Below are 14328 nucleotides of genomic sequence, written 5' to 3' on the forward strand. Positions count from 1 at the left end.
CCCACTCGCTACTGTGACAGGAAACCACTGCGTGAGTGAGAGCCGACATCCGAGCCCCTGTGAAAGCCTCTGTATCCAACAGCCACACTGAGAGTGGATCACAGCTTGTCTAAACGCTAGGTCTGTTCTCAGACTGCAAGGTTGCCCCCGGTTACTGATGAGGGACTGGGGTAGATGGTGAGGAAGAGAGGCAGGGGGGAGCCAGGACTCCAGGCGCATTATTACCATTGATGATGTTGCCTTCCACTAAGTATTTGTTTTCTAAAATCAGGTCCCACGAGGGATTCTTCCTCTCTCTTCGCCCTTTCAGAAAATTGATGCGAACAGATTTCCCATCCATTTCCGCAGGCAGTCTTCCTTCCCGGTGCGGGTGGTCGCAGATCACAGGCAACAGATCCCTTTATTAGCGTGTCTGTTCCACAAGTCCAACATCTTTATTTCTCTCCATTGCTCAAGATGTTCCCGACCTGTTATCCCTCTTTTTTGCTTTGTTCAGGTCTCTCCATGAAACTGACAAGATTCTCTGATGATGCTCAGAGACTCTGGTGGAAGACGGAGGTGAAATCAACACTTCCACGGCTACCCATTTCCCTTAGCAGAGCTGTGGAGTGTGACAATGGTGTTTGTGTCCAAACTATCAAACGCCATTATCACACTAAATAGCTACTGTTAGGCAATCCTTCCCGCTCCCTGAAGGTGCTGACATCTGCTTGGTGTGGGCAGGAAAGGCCATCTCAGAGCAGCGCTCCCAGTCCTGTGTCCTTGCTGAGAAAATTCTGGTCCTTTGTGCTCATAACCAATATGTCTTGTGAATGTTGTCTCTTCTCATGCTGTTGTTTTAAATAATTTAGTTGATTTTGAGTCTTTGTGTTTTCCCAAGTCAATAAAACGATTGCAGCGTCCCCCAGAGCACCCAAGCACCAGGTTAGTCTCGTGGTAATTGTTCAACCCATGCTTACTGAGCTGAAATGGAGAGGAAAATGGTAGATGCAGAAAACCAAAATCGGTTTAAATCTAGGGTTTGTAAACCACATGCTTATAGGTATGAGGTATGAAGGTATGACGATCTTCTACTTGTCATCATGAAGACAGCTTTCCAATAAACTTGTACATGGCTTAAATGAGCTTTCAGAAATTCTAGAACATGTCTGATTCCTACTGACTTTGCTCAGTCACCAGGCTGACGACTGAATTTGTATGCTAGGTCCTTCTTCCTTATGTTTCAATGAGTTTCCATCAGGAAATTACATAAACTACATATGGGCTGTCATAGCTAATCTGAGCATTTTAAACCCGGCGTCGAACCTGGGACACTTGGCCAACCGGGTGGCCTGGTCTGAAACATGTTCTTTCTGTGAGAAGCATTTAAAGTAAAAAGTAGGCTCTGTCTATGCCGGGCTAAAACTTCTCTCCTGTGACTTGGCTAAATGAACACATATATGTTTAATCAGGGGCTTCCCTAGTGACTCAGTGGTAAAGAATCTGCCTGCAATATAGATGAGGGTTTGATCCCTCAGTCGGGAAGAACCCCTGGAGAAGGAAATGGCAACCCGCTCCAGTGCCAGGCCCTGGGAAATCCTACAAACAGAAGAGTCTGGTGAGCTAGAGTCCACGGGGACGCAAGAGTCAGATTCAACTTAGCAACTAAGCCACCCCCAGGTTTAGTCAAGTTGAAAGGGACTGGAGTGACCATCAGAGGCCAGTTCCGATTTATTTATTTACCCCTCATTCATCAAGTAAACGTATTGAGAGGCTACCATAGGCCAGGCACTGCCCTAGGCACTGGGGAGGCTTTTAAATTAATGGGCTCACGACTGTCTGAGACTATTCTAATTGTTTCAGTTATGTTTTGGGAGGGAATCAAATGAACAAAACTTTGCCAAAGAGTTCCAGGTTCCTTGCTGGAAAGGACCACGTGAGTCCAGTACACATGTCTGTGTACACAGCACAGGTCCCGAGGGAACCATCCGGAGAAGAGGAGGGTCCTTTCCTGTCTGACCCCCAGCTCCTTCCCCTCCCATTTCCTCCCTCCTGACATTGTCCACACTCAAGAGGGGAGCCAGACCCCCCTGAAATGATTCACACACTGATACCTTTTTTGTGTGTTTTTCTGGAGAGTAGACAGAGAGCGCGACTATTACACGAGTCACCCCGTGCACAGTATTTCACTTGACCAGACAACACAGAACAAAGCTGCCAGGATTGGAATCCACAGAGACTCGGTATCCACTGGGACCGGGCGTGGTTCTGCAATGGTCTGGTCACGCGAGTACAGCTCACGCGGGTCTCCTGAATCTAAGATTCTGTCTCTTAGCTATTATCCTTCCTTGACCTTGTGGTTATTCCACACAGCCTCATGCTTCACCACTGAGGCTGCGTGGAAGCTGGGTTAACATCCTGGTATTGGGTCAGTATTCTCAGCCCCTGTCTGCTTTCTTGGGGATCTGTGGGAAGCCCCTAGGATAGGGGAGGGGGGTAAGTCATAGGACGATCTTTCCCTGTGAGGTCTCCAGATGCAGAGAAAGCCAAATATCACGAAACCCTGAAACCGGGAAGTCAAAGATAAGGGTAGAGAAGGAACATCTAAGCAGTAGTTTGGGATCAGGAAGCAGGTGGCCAAACTATTCAGACAAAGACCAGCAAACGGGGACCCAGCTAACCACGAGGCACTGCCAGCCCCAGAGTGCGCTCACAGGCTCAGCAACAATTCAGGCTGGCCTCATGCGTTCCTCCTCACTCGCACTCACCCTGAGGTTTTGCTTGTGGGTGCATGCTAGGTCACTTCAGTTGTATCTGACTCTTGGCAACCCTATGGACTGTAGCCCACCAGGTTCCTCTGTCCATGGGATCCTCCAAGCGAGAAGACTGGAGTGGGTTGTCATTTACTCCTCCAGGGGATCTTCTCCATCCAGGGATGGAACCCGTGTCTCTCATGTGTGTTGGCAGGTGGGTTCTATACCACTAGAGCCACCTGGAAAGTTTGAGATTATACCCAGATGGAATTAACCAGGGAATCCCAAAAAAGGACAACCTGCGTCCTTTCCGCCAGGTTGTCGCACATAACAGCTCATTGCAATTCCTGCCTGAGTTTCTGCCGCATTCAGGGCTGGCGACCCATTCTTCCTGCAGGTCCATGAGGAGCACACGTAGTGAGGCCACGTCTCCTCCAGCCTGACACCCACATCTCTAATCACAGCCTCCTTCGCCAGCCCAGCTTGCATCTCTCCAGCTCCCACTGGGATGATTACTGCTAGTTATCTGCAAAAAGCATCCCAGGGACACTTACTGACTCTGAATGTCATTTGCAAGATGAAAGGATTCACTTGGAAGTGCTGTTAAAATCCCACGTGGGCAGACAGCCCAGGCAGCCACGTTAAGACGTCTTCTTCCCCCAGGAGATAGGCCTGTACTTTGCGAGGCGAATCCTTTCACCTTAGAACAGTGGGTACCTGGAACGTGCCTGTTGCCACTGAGGGCCTGCCCAGTGTTCCATCCAGCCCCAAGGAGGGCCTGTGAGGTGGCATAAGAGTTACCATATATAGATAGCTATTCTACTCTTGTTTTTTCAATGCTTCTTAAATCTATGTTTTCTGCTTGGTTACTTCCTTGAATCAGAAGACAGTATATTATTAGAACTAGAAACCCATTTCCTCTTTGTTTCCATGAGTAAATGGAAGCCCAGAAGGTTAAGGTCTATGCTCAGGCCATCATCCCATCTGTCTGTGGCCGAGGTGGACGCTGGCCTGGCCGCTTCATCCCCGTGGTGGTCTGTTGAGTATCACCCGCCAAGAGTGGGCACAAATGGGAGTCAAGCGGCGCTTGCTGACTGAGTCGCAAGACGCCATGTCAGGTCCCCCACTCTTGTGTTCATCTGAGAACTGTCTTCCTCAGGCTTCAAGGAGACCCCCCTCCCAGGTTTGGTACTCTAGACTTCAGAGGACAGTCTGACGACACGCTCTCTCTGCATCCTTCCCATTCCCTGGACAGACAAGGCTTGTGCGGTGACTGTGTGGCTGGTATTGTCCTGGGCTCTGGGGACACAGGGAAAAAGGCCCCATCCCTTTCCCCAGCTGCTCTCCATCCAGGAGTTGTTGGGTAGTCACCCAGATGAAGGCACAGAGGCCTTAGGGCACCAGATACCATCACGGAGCCCCAGACAGGGCACCACAGACTTTAGTTATGCCCTCCATGTCTTTTCAGATGGAAAAACCCTGAATGTTTGAGGTTTTATATATATATTTTAGTTACTGTTGGGAAAATAATCACTCATGTATTTTGATGAGGCTGCTTGCCAACAGGTTGTAGGTCCAGGGCGATTTGTCGGGTTGGGCGGCAGGGCTGCGAGGGAAAGGTCTGGCTCTCCTTACTCCAGGCGCCAGCTTCAGGGGCAGCTCGGGATCTGCTGCAGGACCCGAGGAGGAGTTGGGGGCAGGATTCCAGTGCTCTTCAGTTACATGCATGAAGAACAGTCCTCACAGGAGCTCAGTGAGCTGTGAGTTGGTTCTTCCACGATGCAGCCTGGGTGCCTGTCACAGCACCCCCGCCTCTTTCCCTGTCGTGAAGAGCCAGCCCGAGACCAGCAGTCAGACGCCCATCTGCCCGTCCATTCCCCCTCCTTTGGCAGGGGCTCAAGGAAGCCACTGGGGGCAAAGCCATGGCGGGCGCCCCTAGGGCCTGTGGGGAGGAAGACTGGTGGGGGCATCCACTGTCTTCCCTTGAATATTCAATTTCCTTCTGGCTTTCTGAAGGAAAAGGAGGTTGCAAACTGCACAGAAGCTCACCAATGTGGATGGCTACTGAAATTCATTCCCAAGGGTCCGCTCATAAGATAGCCTATTTAGAAAGCAGGTCACTATGCGTTCTGGGAAAGAAAAATAAAAGGTTTGTGATGCATATGTATCATATACTTAGAATATTCAAACACTCTGCATGGGATTCCAAGATGAAGACATTCATTCAGCCAACATCAACCGTGCGTTCCTACTACACGTCAGGTGCCAAGCCGGTCACTGAGGCAGAGCTGAGGTAGTCGCCCAGGGTATGGAGGGTAGACTAGGCCGTCTGGTGAGAATGCAGCCAAATGAGGGCAGAGCTGAACTGCAGACTCTGAAGGAAAGAGAAGGGATACGGGGGCGGGGCGGGGAGGAAGAAGGACGAATCGCCATCCGCGGTGTGAGAGAAAGGCACGGATAAGGGTGAACACAGCACTCGGGGGCTTCAGGCAGCCACCCGATTAAAGACAATTTCAGTCGTGACCTTGACACGTGAAGTGTAGAAGTTTTCAGCTTGACAGAGGTTGGGTTACCTTTTGTCTCCAAAACGTTTCCGGGCAGTTCCCCAGAAAGCAGTGGAACTACGAACCTGGGATTTATCGGGGGGGGGGCGGGGGCGTTCCCCTCTCAAAAGTACAGCCAAACAGCCTCAGAAAAAAAGGCCACCTTTTAAGTGAAAGGAACACGTCTTACTATTTGGCAGGGGAGTGTGTGTCTGTGTGCACACCCATGCGTGCTTGTATATGTGTATTTATAGTGCACGTGTATGTGAGAAATTTTAAATGTTGCGGGAGCGAGGCAAAATTCCTTTAAAATCTCATTCAACTGGGACTTTTCCTTCCTTTCTAGAATGCCAGTGCGAAGACCTCCGACTAAAGAGATCAGGGGAGCATCCCCCATTCCCAGCTGTGAGCCCGGGACCGCTCTCTTCTTGCAATACTGCCCCCTACAGGCAGGACTTGTCCCTGCCCATCACAACCGCTGCGGTTGGCGAGGATTTCATTACCTGAGTATTCCAAATTAATTCATTCGGAGCTGCCTCAGAAGGGAGTCACCTGCTCCAATCGCATGAAATATTTCCTGGACCCTGTCTCCATAAACTGTGGGCACAACTTCTGCTGTCCCTGTCTGAGCCTTTGCTGGCAGACCAGAACTGACCACGACCCCAGCTCTGAGGAGCAGATCTGTGTAACGTACTAGGAAGCCAAAGGCCTCTTCTGTGAGGCTGACCAGACCCTGCTCTGAACGCCCCGAGCACGCAGCTCACAGCCACAGGGCGATACACAGGGCCTGCCGAGGAATCCCGGGAGAAACTTCTGGAGAGAATGGGCTCTTTACAGAAAATGAGAGGAGAAATGCAAATTCTGAACCAAGAAGCTGGAAAAATTCAGTCATTTAAGGAATATGTAGCCTTAAGGAAGCTCATGATTACAGCTTGATACCAGAGGATATACATTTTGCTTCAGGAGGAGCAGCAGCTGCCTCTGGAGGCCCTGAAGAAAGAAGCTAAAGACATTCGTCTATAACTCAAGGAGAGTGTGTTCAGGACGACTCAGAGAGAGAGGCTGAAAGAAATGTACAGAGAGCTAATGGGATGTGCCGCAAGCTGGACACGGAGCTGCTCCAGGGCTTGGAAAATGCGCTGAAAACAACTGACTTGGCACAGATGCAGAAGCCGCAGCCTGTGAACCCAGAGCTCCCTTCCTGGCCTGTCTCTGCATTCCTGCACGTGCCGAACACCTTCAGTGTGAATAATCTTCTGAGTCGGACAGCGACCGTTCACCATGCGATCCTCGATGATGCAAGTGTGATGTCTGAGGATGACCACCCCGCAACATCCAGACAGTCCTGGGGGCCAGGGGCGGCGTGTGCCATGTCCTGGGGGGACTTGGGCCTTCACCTCCGGGAGGCATTACTGGGAGCTGGACGTGGCACAGTCCTCAGCTGGGTTCTGCAGGTCTGTAAAAGCATCTTGACAAGTGATACCAGCATCAGTATTGGTGCTGAAGAAGCATTTTTTCTATATTCTACAAAGGTATGTTCTGTCCACCACCTCCCCACCCTTAGTTCAGTTTGTGAAAAGGCCTCCGGGTAGGATTGGAGTGTTTCTGGATTATGACAATGGAGCTGTGAGCGTCTCTGATGTTTTTGGAAGTTCCCTTCCTTCTGCCTTCTCCTCCCCTCTGATACCATTCCTTTGCCTTAATCTCCATGAATTGTCCATTTCTCAGACCATTTATTGAAGCTTCTTCTCTGGGGATATTGCTGCCTATCACTTCATGTGAGGCCACAGGATACCCAACTGTGTCCAAGCACATTGTTATTTAATGTGACATAGTGATTGCATTGGAGAAGGCAGTGGCGACCCACTCCAGTGCTCTTGCCTAGAAAATCCCATGGATGGAGGAGCCTGGTGGGCTGCAGTCCATGGGGTCGCTAGGAGTTGGACACGACCAAGGGACTTCACTTTCTTGCATGGAGAATCCCAGGGACAGGGGAGCCTGCTGGGCTGCCATCTATGGGGTCGCACAGAGTCGGACACAACTGAAGCGACTTAGCAGCAGCAGCTGATGGCAGAATCTAGCTTTAATTTTGATAAAATGAGTTTTCAAAGGCTTGCGGCAGAGGGAGAGGAGTGGAAGAGCTTGTTCGATTGAGTGTCTGCTGACCCATTAAACATGCCAGATGAGAACTAATCTTATTCCACCTGGAGAACCAGTCTCTTCACTTTCCTGGCACATTTAGCCCAGTTAAGAGCCAATTAAAGTCCTTCTCATTTCTTAAGGCTGCCTGTCTTCCGGACAGCATGTTCTGTCTTCCACTTGGCTCTCAATAACTGCTGGATACAAAGAAGTGAGAGATTCTCACCCACCCTTTGGATGGGCAGCTGCTGTATTTAGGGTCCCCCTCCCAGTGCCCTACCAACCTGTACCCGAGATTTTTTTTGGGCTCCACAGGTGGCTCAGTGGTAAAGAATCTGCCTGCCAATGCAGGGGATGCAAGAGACCCGGGTAAGATCCCTCGGTTGGGAAATCCCCTGGAGAAAGACATGGCAACTCACTCCAGTATTCTTGCTTGGAAAATCTCAGGGCAAAGGAGCCTAGTGGGCTGCAGTCCATGGGGTTGCAAAGAATCAGACGCGACTGAGTACACACACACCCGTGTCTCTCCACGAGCTCAGGCTCTTCCAGATAGGATCCTTTGCTCAGCAATTACAGCGATCGATGTGCTGAACTGTGGAAGACATGGAAAGAGCCCTACATTCATCCCCAAGAAAGTGGATACAGATCATGACCTCAGAATGTAAGTGGTGTGGCAGGAAGTTTTGATTGCAGGAAGCAGGTTTTTTTTGATTATCTCAAGTGATGAGATTCTTACACATTTCACATCACACACATACCTGCTATGTGTAAGGCGCTGAGCTGGGGAGAGCTGTTTTGGAAGGAGCTACATGGTGGTCAGAGGACAGGAATCACACGGAAGCCCCAAACAGTCATAAGGCAAGGCCTTGCAGGGAGTGGAAAGATAGTCAGGATTCAAGAGCACCCCAGAGCCTGGCGAGTCTGGTCGCCCCGCAGGCTGTAGCTATGAATCAAGTCTCAGTCATCATAACGGCTGCTCTCCCTGCTGCCTTTTCTGCCTCCATCCTCGCCTCCAGCTTCTGCTCAACCGTAACTACTGCTTACGCCTATGTTCTGCTTCTCTGGGGTCTCATGGCCCTACCGCTTCATGGTTTCTGCTTGCCTGCCTCCATGGGGCGTCTTTTCAATTTCTTCTTATGCTACGAAGTGACTTCTCCTTTCCCGTATCTCAGTTTGGATTCCTGAGCCAGAGAACTGGTTGTATTCCTACTGGAGCGTCTTTCACTCCAGCCCGGGACACAGGCTGCTGGTCAACCTTGGGGCAGAAAAAGCAAACGGCATGTGAATGAGAGAGTCTAAAGCAGAGAGTAGTATGTAACTTTCACTCTGAGCAGGAGCTATTCCTTCTCCAGATGAAAATGTAGGGGAAGAATTCCCAGGAAAAGGGGGCGGCACATGTCAAGTCTTCAAGCAGAATGGAGTCTGGAATAGACAAAGACCCTGAAGCCAGCTGGTGCGGCAGGAACATGGGGACCTGCAGGGGATGGGGCTAGAGACGCGGGCAGGGGCTGGGGTCCCTGGTGGCCCGATGGAGGGGGAACACAGAAGGGCAGGTGTACCTGGTCATGCCTGTCACTGACGGGTCCTCAAGGCCAGGGGTTGCCAGCCTACAGCCTGTGGGTCAAACGCAGACTTTTTGTGTGAGCGAAGCAAGGCTTTTATGTTTTTTTAAGTATTGGGGAAAGGATTAAAAGAATATTATTTCATGATATGTATAATATACACAGAATGTAAATTTCAGCATTCACAAAGGTTTCTTGGAATTTGCCAGCCATCCCCACTTGCCCACATTATCTCAGCTGAGCTAAGAGGCGACTCTTAGATCCCGGAAAACCCCTCAGTCCCAGGCAGGTTGGGATGGCTCATCCCCTAGAACATGGCCAGGGTCATTCATTTACCTGCTGCCAATGGCTGTTTTCAAGCTCCAAAGGCAGAGCAGAGTAGAGATGGCAGAGGCCATATGGTCCACAAAGCCTAAAATATTTACTATCTGACCATTTACAGAGAAAGTTTGCTGACCCCACATCAAGATCGAGGAAGAGTGAATAACTTATCTGACAAAGCAAGAGAATATGACTATTAATATTATCACGAGAATGTTTACCATGCCCATTCACTTTCTCCACTGGCACTCAGTTAATTTTAAAAACCTAAATGAGATCATGTTACTTCCCTGCTCACGATCCTTTAATGGCTTCTCATCCCACTGAGAACAAAACCCAAAGATCCCATACCTCCCTTGCAGACAGACCCCATCTCCTCCTGCTCTCCCTCTTGCTCACTTCACGGCACACCCACCAGCTTGCTGATCCTCAAACGTGCCAAGTGTGCTTCTGCCCCAGGACATGTGTACCTGCTGCTTCCTGTCCAGAACCTTTCTCCCAGACACGTGCACACTTCACTCCTTCACACTATTCTTGTATCTGCTCAAAGCTGTCATTTCAGTGAAGCCTTCCCCCCTCGTTGTAACACTCTTCACCACCTGACTTGTTTATTTTCCGTGTCCAGCCTGGAAGGTCAGGCAAATAAGGACAGGAACTTTGTTGTATCCTCAGCTCATACACAGTGGGTTTGTGATAAATATTTGTTGGCTACATGAATAATTGGTAAAGCCAAGAATTGCATGCCTGGCTCCAGGGACCTGTCCCCACTCACTGGACCATATAATTGCTAATCAATATTTCATTTTGGCCAATATCCATACTGTTACAATTATGCGGCTGCCTCTCTCATCCACTGGCCTCTTTTCCTGCCAAACACCTTGTCTTTAATCATCTGAACATCTGCTCTGTGGCTATCTCATGCCAGATGCCAGCCTGAGATGCTGGCACTTCTCTGGTCCTGAGGATGGATGCATTAAATCCCGAGTCCAGGGATGCAGCTAGAGTGATCCTCCAGCCCCTCGAAGTTGACAATGACCTTTTATGCATAGATGCACTTTCCTAGGGTGAGGGTCCAGAGCTGTCATCCAACCGTCACGAGGGTCCTTGACCCTCTGAGGGCTAAGGAGCTCTGACTTGAAGCAATAGTCATTCGCCTAAGCATACACCGAGCCCTCTAGTCTGCGCTTCAGGCCCTCCTGTGGGCATCCTTTTGCTCTCCAGTATCTTGTGATAGACATGTGTGTTCTTAGTGCTCAGCTGGTTCTCCTGGGATGTTCTCTCTGCATCTCTGGAGGGATCCTACCTTCTACACTACACTCTGAAATCTTGGAGACAAACCACAGCCTCCTCTGAGGCCCCTGGGCCCCCGGGGGCGGCCCCACAGAGGCTGATTTCTTCTGAGTGGCGAGGAGCGCTGCTCTGAGCCCCATACACCACGACGTGGGTCAGAGAAGCTCTTCTGAAAAGAGCTGCCAGCCAGGATCTGGCAGAACTTCAGGGCGCTTCTTCGTGAGCTCGCCCCGCCCGGGATCCATTTCCTGCCAGGGTTCCCGCCCCTTTCCCAGAGCCACTGAACTGAGGCCTCGCAGCGATGGGGCAGAGGCTTCAGTTCCCAAGGGTGCCCAGGCATGGTCCTTCCTGAGACCGTCTCTGCCAGTTCCTCGGCTCTGTGAGGCTTCTCCTTCCCAGCAGCTCTCCTACAAAGACGGTGCTGTCCCTCCGTCTCCGAGGTGCCAGCTCCGCTCAGCTGCCCCTGAGCCCGGGAGGGCGTGCCTCATGCACCTCCGGCCTCAGCTCAGAATGACTGCCGTCATCCCCACCATCACCAGCCTGAGGATTCTCAGCTGTGCCGGTGAAGACCCCTTCAGCCCACCCCCAGGAACTGTTGTGTTACAGACTGACCGGCACTAACCAACCCACCCAGCACTGGGCCAAGGGCAGAGGGGCCTCTCCACTCCCGGGGAGGCCTTTGAGGGGAAGGGTCTCTCAGCCTCGGCACTACTGACCGTTTGGGCCAGAGGATCCTCTGTTGCTGGTAGCTGTACGAAGGATGGAGGACATTGAGCCACGTCCCTGGTTTGGACCCGGTAGAGGCCGGTAGAGCCTCCCAGGTGTGACAACCAGAAATATCTCCAGAGGTGCACAGAGCCCCCAGTGGGGGGCAAAATCACCCCCAGGTGAGCATCACTGTTCTAAGCAACGACTCCAGGACCTGGAACTTCAGAACAAGAGGCAGAAAGGGCAGGAGGCTTTTGGTGCCGGCAAGACAACTTCTGCCGAGCGAAATAACACTGACAGTCCCCAAAGCAAAGTGTGTTTGGACTGTGAGGAAGACAGAGACCAGGGCAGTTAAGTCACTCAGTCACATCCAACTCTTTGAAACCCCATGGACTGCAGCACGCCAGGCCTCCCTGTCCATCACCAGCTCCCAGAGTTTGCTCAAACTCATGTCCATTGAGTCTCTGATGCCATCCAACCATCTCATCCTCTGTTGTCCCCTTCTCCTCCTGTCCTCAATCTTTCCCAACATCAGAGTCTTTTTCAATGAGTCAGCTCTTTGCATCAGGTGGCCAAAGTATTGGAGCTTCAGCTGAATCCCAGGCATAGAGAAAGCTTTATTTCTGTCTTAGGAGAAAAGGGATTCAACAAGGCAACTGCACTCAAGTGCAAAGAGACAGAGGGACCAAGGCCTCTGGGAGCACAGATGTGGGGGCTGAAAGGAAGACTTCCTGGAGGAGGTGACCTCTGAGTGGAAACCTGGAAGACAGTGAAGGTTTTTTCAGACAGAGGAGGGAAGGGTCTTGGCCTAAGCTTCTAGGGTGGTACTGCCTAAAAGTCCTTTCCGAGGGAGCAAGCTAATGTTCTGCTTTCCAAGGAGGGCACAAGAGTAGAGCAAAGCAGCACGTTCAGGGCCCAGAGGGGTGGCAGAGCAGGAAGGGCCTGGGAACGAAAAACAGATTCCTGGTTTTATTGCTCTGGCCCCTCACTACCACATCGACATCCTGGGAGCTTGTTAGAAATGCAGATTCTCCAGCCCACCCCAGGCCCCAAAGCTCTGGGCGCGGGGCCAGCAACCTGTGCTTTAATCAGCCCTGCAGGTGATGCTGATAAACCTCTGGGCTACGGACATGGTCCACCACGGTGCCCATTAGTGTTTAATGAGAGCAGAAGGAATCAATTAACCAATTATTCTTGGCTTGGAAACTAGAACAGCAGAGTTTTGGGACCCGCGGCTGGCTGCACATCATAATCACCCTGAGAGCTTTAAAAATCCTATTGCCTAAGGCTCTGCCCCAGACCGATTTACCTAAGGATCTCTGAGGGGGACCCAGGCCCTGACATTTTTAAAGCACACCAGGTGACAATAAGGCACAGCCGGAACTGAGCACCCCTGCTGCTGTTCAACGACATGTGCTGTTTTGAATGACTTTGGGAGCTTCATTTTTTGAGGAACATCTTATATAAAAGGATGTATCAAGTAAGAAGTCATTTAGACAAAAATGAAGTTTTTTTTTTCCCCCTCTCTCCTTTAGTTAAAAATCAGGAGGTAAAGCGCCTGGGGCTGGCGCAGCGGGATTGTAGTGTCTTCAGCAATTTATGTCTTTCCGGGTGTCCATCCTGCTCTGTCCTCAGGGTCGCAACATGATTACTAGAGCTCCAGCTATCAAGCTCATGTTCCAGGAGGGAAAGTCTTAAAGGATGAAGGGCCCAAACTGCAGTTGGACTCTAACTGAATCCGCTTTAAAGAAAGTTCCTGGAAGCCCCACCTCAGTGAGTACTTAGGCCTCCTTGGTCAGAACTGTGAGCCAGACTATGCTCCACTGCAAGGGAGTCTGGGAAACAGTATTTTAACTAAGCACTTTTCCTCTCTGAACAAAATTGGGTCCTGATTCTAGAGAAGAGGTAAAGAATCTGCCTGCAATGGGGGAAACCTGGGTTCGATCCCTGGGTCGGGAAGATCCCCTGAAGGAGGGCATGACAACCTACCCCAGTATTCTTGCCTGGAGAATCCCATGGACAGAGGAGCTTGGCGGGCTAACATCCACGTGGTCACAGAGTCGGACACGACTGAGCAACCGACACACCTTTCTAAAGGAGAAGAGGGAACAGATGGAGGGTGCTTTCTTTTTTCTCTCTTCCCGGAATGGACTGTCCTGGGGGAGTGGGGAGGCAGATGTGATGCAGCCTCGAGGACAAATGGATCGCTATACTAGGAACAGGAAACAAAGGCAAAATGAAAGTACAGTTTTTAATGCTTTCCCCCCAGACAGGCCTTTTAGAATCAAAGGAAAAAGGCTGGCCAGTTTTCTTCTCCCACCCAGGGAGGAGGGAGAGGGAAGGCTATCAGGCTGGAAGAAGCATGTGGACACACCCCAGCCCTTTCAGTGGCTACTGTGACAGTAACCTTTTCAGACAGAAGGGTGACCCCTGAAGCTGCAGTGGGTGCATAGAAGGTGAAGCCTGGGCTCTGGAGAGTGGCGGGAGCTCCCCACCCAAATCCCAGCCTAGACTAAGTATGAGGGGAGTCTGGTGGTCAGAACCAGCATCCTGGTTTTTACGAAACTGGGGAAGGGATGACTCACAACTTTGGGAGAACACAGAGTGACCTGCGAACCGCCCGCTCACAATTTATTGTGTATCTATAAATGGTGTAATCATATGCATATATTTGCACAAACTGTGGCCGTTCTTTTGCATTGTTACAGGATACAGATAGAAAAATAAAAATAGAACAGACTAAACTTATTTGCTGAAGCATCTTATAAGCACCCTGAGAAGTCAATGCTGACAAGCGGAGTGGCCCAGCCGGGAGGTGTTTCCGTCTCAGGAAACGTGCCGGAAGCACTGAGGCCTGAGACCCCGAGGCCAGCTTGGGGCGGTGATAGCAGGACCCCAGCACTGAGGCCTGAGACCAGCTTGGGGTGGTGATAGCAGGACCCTGGCACTGAGGCCTGAGACCCCGAGGCCAGCTTGGGGCGGTGATAGCAGGACCCCAGCAGAGTGGAGGGAAGGGCAACCAAGCTGGGCCGG

General features: G+C 51.0%; 1 non-coding gene and 1 pseudogene across 1 annotated transcript; both read left to right on the forward strand.

The window, feature by feature from the left end:
* On the forward strand, positions 591–685 carry MIR122 (microRNA 122). The gene has a single exon (NR_129561.1). It is a non-coding gene; the product is annotated as a microRNA 122 (primary transcript).
* LOC102172957 lies at positions 5841–11208 on the forward strand (annotated as a pseudogene).

Source organism: Capra hircus, chromosome 24 (genome assembly GCF_001704415.2).
Source record: "Capra hircus breed San Clemente chromosome 24, ASM170441v1, whole genome shotgun sequence".
NCBI classification, from domain to species: domain Eukaryota; kingdom Metazoa; phylum Chordata; class Mammalia; order Artiodactyla; family Bovidae; genus Capra; species Capra hircus.